This window comes from Phacochoerus africanus, chromosome 4, assembly GCF_016906955.1.
Source record: "Phacochoerus africanus isolate WHEZ1 chromosome 4, ROS_Pafr_v1, whole genome shotgun sequence".
Classification (NCBI taxonomy): domain Eukaryota; kingdom Metazoa; phylum Chordata; class Mammalia; order Artiodactyla; family Suidae; genus Phacochoerus; species Phacochoerus africanus.
In genome coordinates this window covers 8,846,061-8,855,468 of record NC_062547.1, presented here as the reverse complement: position 1 = coordinate 8,855,468, position 9,408 = coordinate 8,846,061, and positions in this window count along the sequence as shown.

The following is a 9,408-nucleotide window of genomic DNA, read 5'->3' as shown; positions in this document are numbered from 1 at the left end:
CAGCTCAACAAATCTGATGAGTAGCGTCGACTCTGCTTGGCTTGTTCAGTGGACGTGGGGCCCCCAAGTTTTCCGCCACGTGGTATAGGGGCCCCGGCCCAGGACTAGGTTCGACGGAAGACTGCCGGAGACAAGTTGGCTGTAGCTTTGGGCTGGAACTTCAGGCCGGAGCCCGGGCCTGAGGTCCAGACGCCCAAGGCTTCTCTCCAACGTCTCCCAAGCTGCGCCCAGGGAGTGACCTGGTGAGGCAGGACCGATTTTAGAGACCCCTGTCCTAGACCCAGTTAACTGTGCTTCCTTTTCTGGTGGACTCCCGTGGGCACCTATGCTTTGTCGTCCAGTCTCCACCAAGGCGGAGACCGAAGCTCGAAGCCCACGAAGGCGAGGAGTGGGACGGAGCCAGGAGAGGGGAGCCTAAGGCGGCTCACTCTTGCCACCCATCTCTCGGTGAGACCCTCGCCTCTGCGCAGGCGCAGCAAGGCTGCCGGTGGGTAGGGGGCGGCCCCTCTCCCCGCTCGCCCGCAGCGTCGCGAATCTCTTGAGCTTCGGCGGCACCAGGTCCTTTGCCTCAGTGCAGGCTGCCTGGGTGGCTCCAGCGGTACCTACCGCGCTCTGCACCTCCCGCCGCGCCCTCTAGTGGCCCGCCCAGCTTCGTGCCCGGGACCGGGGCAGCGAGAGGGGCCGCGGTGCCTCGGATCGGCGTGTGCCAGTTGCCCATTTTCCGTCACAGGGACAGGAATGATAGCACAACTACCTCCTTCATGGCCTACAGTGCAGGCCCTTTGTTGGCAGGGATGGGTAAGGGATGGGGCAGATTTAACCTTCAGAAAGAAATAGGAGCTGGCTTGCCCTTTGCAGCGCTTGCTACAAGCGCTCTGGTGCATTTTCGCATTTAATCCTCGCAACAGCTCCATGATGTCGGCACAGTTATGATTTCCATTTTACAGGTAGAAAAATAAGGCCCAGAGAGGTTAGGTGAGCTCATTCTGCCCTCTGAACTCCTTCACTGTATGTGGGTTTTACTCCCAGCTTGAGCCTAACTAATTGGGAACTCTCTAGGCCGTTTATAAGACGGAGGCGTATCCTGGGAACTTGCGAAGCAAGTCATTCATCTCGCTGTCCCGTTTAACAGATTCTTAACATCGCCCCAACTGTGTGTGGGCACCGTTCTCAGTGTTTTTGCGTTTTAACTAATTTAACTTTTGTAGCAGCATGGCAAAGTCGTTGGAATTATTATCCCCATTTTATAGGTGGAAACCGAGGCACTGAGAGGTTCAGAAATTTGTCTCTGGTTGCATGGTGGTCGGTCCCCAGTCATTGCTTTTGCCCCTATCCTAAAGTCCCCCTTAATGTCAACGCGAGTGTACCCACATCTCTCCTTTCCTCCCCACCTAGATCCCTGGACTGTGAGGCAATCAACCTTTCTGCCAGGGTCTAACAGGACCCTTGGCGCCTCCGGCCAGCCGCCAGCCGCAGCGATGAAGGAGGGCCTGATCAGGGCAGGGACTGATGAGTTTGAGTGGATCTCGGAGGCCGCCTGTTTACTCCACCGGCCGGCACGCTGTGATTAACAGTGCACAATCGAGTTAGGGCTGGAGCTCCAAGGCTGAGGCTGGGGCGGGGGAGGGGCCTGCCGGCTGGAGCTGCCTGGCCTTGGGGCACATCAGGGGTTTGCGGGAAGCTGGAGCCCCCTGGGGAGACGGGGAAGGGGTTGTGCATTGCCAGCAGGCATAGGGAGCGCGTGGTCCTCAGGGGTGAAGAACCAACCTCCCCTGCCTGTCTTACCTTTCTTCCTCTTCCCACAGAGGACCGGAGGCTTGGAAAGGGAGGGACTGGCTGCACATCAGAGGAAGGAAGCCCTTTTCTGAAGGGACACCTCCCAAGAGAAAGTGGCGGTGGTACAGAGAGGGAGGTAGGAAGACGGGCTGGGGATGGGTTTTGGATTGTGGGAAGCAGCCTGGTTTGGGCCTCAATCTGCCTCACTTTGGGGTATTGATCTTTCTGCTTTTCTCCCAGGCGTGTGAACCTCTCCCTGGAGCACGTGCTTAGCCTGCTCTAGCTTTCTGGCCACCAAGTGGGGTGATTCCGCAAACCACTGGGTGGGGAGGGGGAGGGGGAGGGGGAGGGGGAGGGGAGGAGGACAGGGAATAAAAGCCCAGCTTCAGCTCAGCCCTTTTCCTGGTGATCAAAGGATGCCTGGGGTGGATCCTGGCACAAAGATGCTTGTGCTCCTTTGCCTTACATTCCAGGGACAGGCATTCAGAGTTTAAACTGGTAGCCACTGTTTAAAAAACACACAGTGGGGAGTTCCTGTCGTGGCACAGTGGTTAAACGAATCCGAATCCAACTGGGAACCATGAGGTTTCAGGTTTGATCCCTGGCCTTGCTCAGTGAGTTAAGGACCCGGCGTTGCTGTGAGCTGGAGCTGTGGTGTAGGTTGCAGACGCAGCTTGGATCCCACGTTGCTGTGGCTCTGGCATAGGCTGGCGGCTACAGCTCCGATTCGACCCCTAGCCTGGGAACCTCCATATTCTAGGGCAGGAGCGGCCCTAGAAAAGGCAAAAAAGTCAAAGAAAAAAAACACCACACAGTGCATCCTATAATGTATCCTACTTCCGCCAGATTGATCATGCAGTCCCATCCTGAAGGGAACAGTCTGGACTCTGTGCCCAGCACTGTGCTCAACACTGAGGAGGGAACAGGAGAAATCAGAGCCCAGAAGCCATGGGGTCGGTGAGTGAGCTGAGAAGACAGGATGATCCTGAGAAAGGGACCAGGGCAGACCAGAGCCCATGAACTTCCTGAGAATAGGAAAAAGAGGTGAAGAAAGATAGAGGGATGGTCAGTGGGAGCTGACCCCAGCGGGGAGGGTGTAGGCCTGTCTGGGGAGGATGAGCTGGTTCTGGAGGTTATGTAGTTTTCAGGGCACCAGACTCTTGTGTCAAGTAGGGGGTCCCATCTAGACCCTGGGGGAGAGAAAGAGTCATGGCCTCTCTCCCAGCCTCAGTCTACCCACCCAAAAATGGGATTGAGGTTAAAGGCAAAAATGGTCCCAGAGGAGTCTCCGGGCTCTGATGTTCTTTGAAGATGGAACCCCTGGGCTTTGACTCAGCTCTGCCTCTCCTGGCCATGAGACTTGGGCACATTTCTCGCCTTCTCTGAGCTTTGGTTTCCTGGAAGTAATAAGGGAGGCTGGTAGGCCTCGAAGTCAGTTTTATAGGACATTACATTTATAGGTGTAAGTTATGAGCAAAAAGTCTTCCATGATAAAACAGAACACTACTTTACTTTGCTGTCATTTTCTTTACTGGAGGACTCTATCAGAGCCTTTAAATGGCACAGGTATTCTAAGAATCCCAGAGAGGCAGAGAGAACAAGCAGTGTTTTCCAAACTTGTGTCGCCTGGAACCATTTTTGTGTAGAGCATCTTTCAGAGCTGGCATCTGTGGAACATACTTGAGTCACGCTGGGCTAGCTTATCTGGAACCCCTCTAGCCCCACCAGGTGATCCTTTGAGGCCTTCCCTCTTTCAGGCCTCAACTCTTGCTCCTTCAAGGGCTTTTTTCCCTGGCTCCAGCTTTTTCTGGACACTTCCATCTCCTGGCCCCTTGCTCTTCTCTTCTTAGTATGTCTTGCTTTGGGCTTGGCTTCCTGTGACTTTCCCTGGCTTAGCTGCGGAGAGCTCAGACTCCATCCAGCTGCTCCTTCCCAGATCCTTTCTGGTCCCCAGAGGCCTGAGGGGTGCTGTCTGGGCCCTCCTGGCCGGGGGTCAAAGTGATGGCTTGCCTGTAGCCCCAAGATGTGGTTTCCTGGTCCCCCATTCCAGGCCCCAGCCTCCAGCCTCCAGTCCTCAATCAATAGACCTTACTGCCCAGCCCCCCATGAGGCCTCTGCCCCCAAGTCTCCTGGTTCCAGCTCCAGACCCTTGCACCTTGAACTTCAGCTTCCGGCCCTAGTCCCACTTCCCACCATGGCTCCCAGCTTTCCTCCCTAAAGCCCTTTCTGAGATTTTGGGCTCTAGGGGGTTAACAGGCAGTTCCTTCTCCCTCCCTAGCTGTATCTCTTAGGTCTTTGGGCCCCAGCCAGGGTCAAAGGAGAGCCAGGGCCCAGAGGAGAGGGAGGGTGAGAGGTAAACCCTATAAGTATTTATGGTAATACCTCTCCCCCACCCCCAACATAAGCCTAGTTCAAAATGGGGGAACACCTTAGAAGCAAACATGTAGATTAGGAACTAGAACATTCTAGCAGGTAAGTGACAGGAAGTGGGGGGGTTAGGGAGGTAAAGGCAGAAGGATGAGGCTGATAAGCCTAACTTGGCAGGTGGTCCTGGGATGAGACTGGGGACAAGGACCAGCCGCAGGATATAAAGAGTAAAGATCCATTGGACAGATGTGGGAGCTGAGGACTTGTGACTTACGCATATAGGCTGTATAACCATTCAGTGGCTAGTGCCCGTCCCCAGATTGTCTCCTTGTATGGTGATCTCAATTTGTAGTTTTCTTTTTTTTTTTTTGTCTTTTTGCTATTTCTTGGGCCGCTCCCGCGGCATGTGGAGGTTCCCAGGCTAGGGGTCGAATAGGAGCTGCAGCCACCGGCCTATGCCAGAGCCATAGCAACAAGGGATCCAAGCCACATCTGCAACCTACACCACAGCTCACGGCAACACCAGATCCTTAACCCACTGAGCGAGGCCAGGGATCGAACCGGCAATCTCATGGTTCCTAGTCTGGTTCATTAACCACTGAGCCACGACAGGAACTCCTCGATTTGTAGTTTTCAATGTGCTTTCTATTACTTCCTCATTATAGAAATATTTTCTGTGCAGAGCCTCTGGGGACCCCCCTTCTTAGTTCTCCTCCTATATCCCCGGCTGCTATTCCACAGTCTCCTTTGCCCATCTCTCTCCTCCCACTCTCTGAACTTTGGAGTCTTTGGGCTCCGTCCTTGGACCTTCATATCCACTCCCCAGGGGGCTTATGCCACCCACATGTTGATGACTTCCAAATGCATGTCTCTAGCCCAGCCTCTCCTCTGAACATCCGAGGGGGTATGTCCAGTTTTCCTCGTCTGTAAAATGGGGATAATAGAAGCTCAATGTCACAGGGCTGTTAGGAGGATTAAATGAGTTAAGACATATACAGCATCGGAAGAGTGCCTGGCTCAGATTGACTGTGACGTCTGGAGCTATGATTATTGTTCTCGCTGTCATTATTACTGCCTGCCAGCTCCACTCGGATATCTAGAATCACCTCAGACATGACTCATTCCTAACCCAAACCTGCTCTATCTGCAGCTGTGATTATCTCAGTAGGTGGCAACCCTGTCCTTTCAGTAGCTCGGCCCCCAAACCTTGCAGTCATCCTTGACCTCACTTTCTGCCACGTCCCAAATCTAATTCATTAGAGAATCTGGTTGATTCTTCCTTCAATATATCCAGGGTGCAAGCACTGTGGTCTTGGCCACTGTCATGTCTCACCTGGATCACTGTCTTCCTGCTTCTACCCAGACTCATTGTACAGTCTGTCCTCAACCCAGCATCCAGAAGGTTCCTTTTGACATGGAAGTCAAATCGGATCCCATTTCCATTCAAGATGCTCTATCAACTTGTAAGTACCTGCAAGGCTCCTGTGCTACCAGCCTCTCCTCTTCCTTGATTTAATTTCCTACCACTGCCTCCTTACTCCTCTGTTTCTAGAACATACCAGGCACTTTCCTTACTAGAGGACTTTGCACTACTGTTACCTTTGCCCAGTGATAGTAAACAAACTGTCAGTTTTCTGCAAGATAAAGATGATAATGAGATCATACGCAGGGCTAAGGCTTGGGGCAGTGGGCACAGAGAGTGGAGCCCAGAGACCTTGGCAGGGAGGGACCAGATCAAGTCCCTGGATGTCCCCCAACAGTGGGCAGCCAGGGAAGGTGTGTGTGTGTGTGCAGGGCAAGGCTGGGACTAGGGTGAGGTGAATGAAGCACTCACCTCAGGTGCAAAATTTCTGGGCATGCCAGAATGCTGAGTGATCAAGATATGCGACCTTTAAGTGTAGTATTAAAAATCAAAATTAATACAAAAACAAAAAATCCACGATGAAGGAAATGTTGAATTTTTAAGTAAAGACAGGAGCTGGGTGAGGCAAGAGAATACCAAGGATCCTTCATGCTAGTTCCAGCCCTGGACTCAAAAGCCTTCTGAGGAGTTCCCGTCATGGCGCAGTGGTTAACGAACCCGACTAGGAACCATGAGGTTGCGGGTTCGATCCCTGGCCTTGCTCAGTGGGTTAACGATCCGGCGTTGCCGTGAGCTGTGGTGTAGGTTGCAGACGCGGCTCGGATCCAGCGTTGCTGTGGCTCTGGCTTAGGCTGGTGGCTACAGCTCTGATTCGACCCCTAGCCTGGGAACCTCCATATGCCGCGAGATCGGCCCAAGAAGATGACAAAAAGACAACAACAACAAAAAAAAGCCTTCTGAGAGGATGAGCTGGACACAGATGCTACTGGGAAGGTCCAAGGAGAAAAAGAGCTGCAGAGACCCGGCCCAAGGCAGGACAGGACGTTCCTGGCTTGTTAAATGTGGGTGGCCGGTCTTGTCTCATAGGACAAGGGTTAATGTAAAGGACAGACACCTTGCGCTTGGTAGCAGAGCAGGTCTGCTTGGGAGGCGGTACCGGCCAGAGAGGGGCGGAGCATGGGCACAGAGGCGGGGCCGCGTCGGGGAAGGGGCGCTCACCTGGCTCAGGTGAGGCCAGTCCCGTACCAGTCATCCAGCCAGGAAAGGGAGAGGGCAGCAGGTGGAGCAGCTGAGAGAGAAGGCCGCACGCGTCCCTGTGTTCCCAGCTGAGATGGGGCCAGGTGATGGGTCCTCGAGACCTGGGGCCTCCAGAGCCAGAGAGAGGTCTCAGGGGCAGAGCCAAGGCCGAGAGGTGGGGCAGGGGTCGAGGAGCCTCTAGGGCTGGGAAAGCCGAGGAATAGAGGGGTTGGGGCCAGAAGTCAGGGGGCAGGGCTAAGGCTGAGGGGCGGGTCTCGAAACAAAGACCCAGACCAATGGGATTCTGGCGGGTACCTACGCATTTGGGTAGGCGGTTGCACGTTTGCTGCTCCCTCTCCCCTGCCTGGTCGGGGGCAACGCGTGACTTTCTCTGGATGCGCCAGGAACTAGGCTCCCTGGTCTAGGGTAGAATCCCCTTAGCGCAGGAAGGGGCCAGAGCAGGTCCTTGGGTGGGCAGCTGAGCATGGATGAACTGTTAGCTTTCCGGGCTGGCAGCCGCAGCTTACATCCACCTGCTCCTGCCTCTCGGAAGCGAATGCCAGAGCTCCTCATCGCCTCTCTGCTGGACCTCGCTCCCGGTCCAGAACCGGTACGAGGAGCAGGAATCCTGAGTTCGCTCCTGGACGGCACATCAGGCCATCCAGCATCCCGCGTGCACGTGGTCTCCCCAGGGCCATCGGCACTGGTTCCTGCCCTCCCAGGAGCGGCAGACAGGGGTTGAGGAAGAGGAAGGGCCTGAGGGAGGAGACCTCTGTGACTCCTCCTGCTGTGTTTTTCCTTCTAGGGCCTCCTCCCTACCAACCCATGTCTCGCTGGAGGCAGATCACAGAGGAGCCTGGAGTCCAGCGGGAAAGCTTAGGTTAGTCGGAAGGCTGACCTCCCTGGACAAGAGCCCAGGTGAAGGTGGCACAGTGTTCGCGCAACCACCACCTGGCTTGGAGGGCGGAAACTAGGCTGCTTCTGTGTTCGTCTCCCCTTTCTTCTTTTCTCCTTTGTTGGCCAAGGTTTGCACCTGGCTGGGTGGGCGGCGCCGAAGGAGTTTCACAGCCTCCTGATTGGCTGCTTTCATTTTAGTTCTTTGCTTCCAGGAAAGACTGAATAGGGAGGTGGGGGGAGCCAGGTGTACACAGTTTTTTTTTTTTTTTTTCCCCTAGGGCCGCTCCCACGGCATATGGAGGTTTCCAGGCTAGGGGTCCAATCGGAGCTGTAGCCTATACCAGAGCTACAGCAATGCAGGATCTGAGCTGTGTCTGCAACCTACACCACGGCTCACTGCAACGCCAGATCCTCAACCCACTGAGCAAGGCCAGGGATCGAACCCGCAACCTCATGGTTCCTAGTCGGATTCGTTAACCACTAAGCCATGACGGGAACTCCCCACAGGTTTTCACTGTAACTGAAAGAAAGCCTTGAAGGAAGCAGAGAAAGATGGTAAGAAAGGTGGGAGTGCAGTGTGTGTGTGTGTGTGTGTGTGTGTGTGTGTGTGTATACAAATGCATGTATTTTGCTGTCGGGTTAACTTCAAGTGTAGCCTCCTTCATTTCTTAGCTGCGTCTCATGACCTTCCTCAGCCTAAAGAGAGTAACAGTGCTTACCTTGTAGCTTATTGAGCATTCAAAATTTTTTTTAACTTTTTTTTTATTGTTGAGCATTTTGACACATGTAATGACATTGCAGTATCATACAGAATAGTTTGCCTGCCCTACAAATGCCCTGCCTTCCACCTCTCCACCCTTTCTCCCTCTCTCTGAACATCAGGCAACCACTGATGTTTTTACTGTCTTCATATATTTTGTATTTTCTATGCTATGTAAATAGTATTCTTTTTAAAAGTTCAATTTCCAGGAGTTCCTGTCGTGGCTCAGTGGTTAACGAATCCGACTAGGAACCATGAGGTTGCGGATTCGATCCCTGGCCTTGCTCAGTGGGTTAAGGATCCGGTGCTGCCGTGAGCTGTGGTGTAGGTTGTAGAGGAGGGTTGGATCCTGCGTTGCTGTGGCTCTGGCGTAGGCCGGTGGCTGCAGCTCAGATTCGACCCCTAGCCTGGGAACCTCCATATGCCGCGGGAGCGGCCCTAGAAAAGGCAAAAAAAAAAAAAGAAAAAAGAAAAAAAAAGTTCAATTTCCATGTGTTTATTGCTAGTATATAGAAATATTATAATCCACCACTTTCTCTCTCTTTTTATTTAGGGCCTCATCTGTGGCATATGGAGGTTCCCAGGCTAGGGTTCCAATAGGAGCTACAGCCATGCCGGATCCTTAACTCACTGAGTAAGGCCAGGGATTGAACTTGTGTCCTCATGGTTACTAGTCAGATTCGTTTCCGTTGAGCCACAACACGAACTCCCTACCACTTTCCTAAACTCCTTGTTGTTGAAGTAGTGCTTGTGTAGATTCCACTGGATTTTCTACACCAATGATCACCGAATGAGTTGTTGTTGTGTTTTTTTGTTTGTTTGTTTTTTGGCTGCCCCAAGACATGCGGAGTTCCCAGGCCAGGATCAGATCCTAGCCACAGCTGCAACCAATGCCACTGTGGCAAGACTGGGTCCTTTAACCCATTGTGCTCGGCTGGGGATCGAACCTGCATCCTGGTGCTGCAGAGACGCCACCAATCCCATTGCACCGCAGTGGGAACACTGCCAT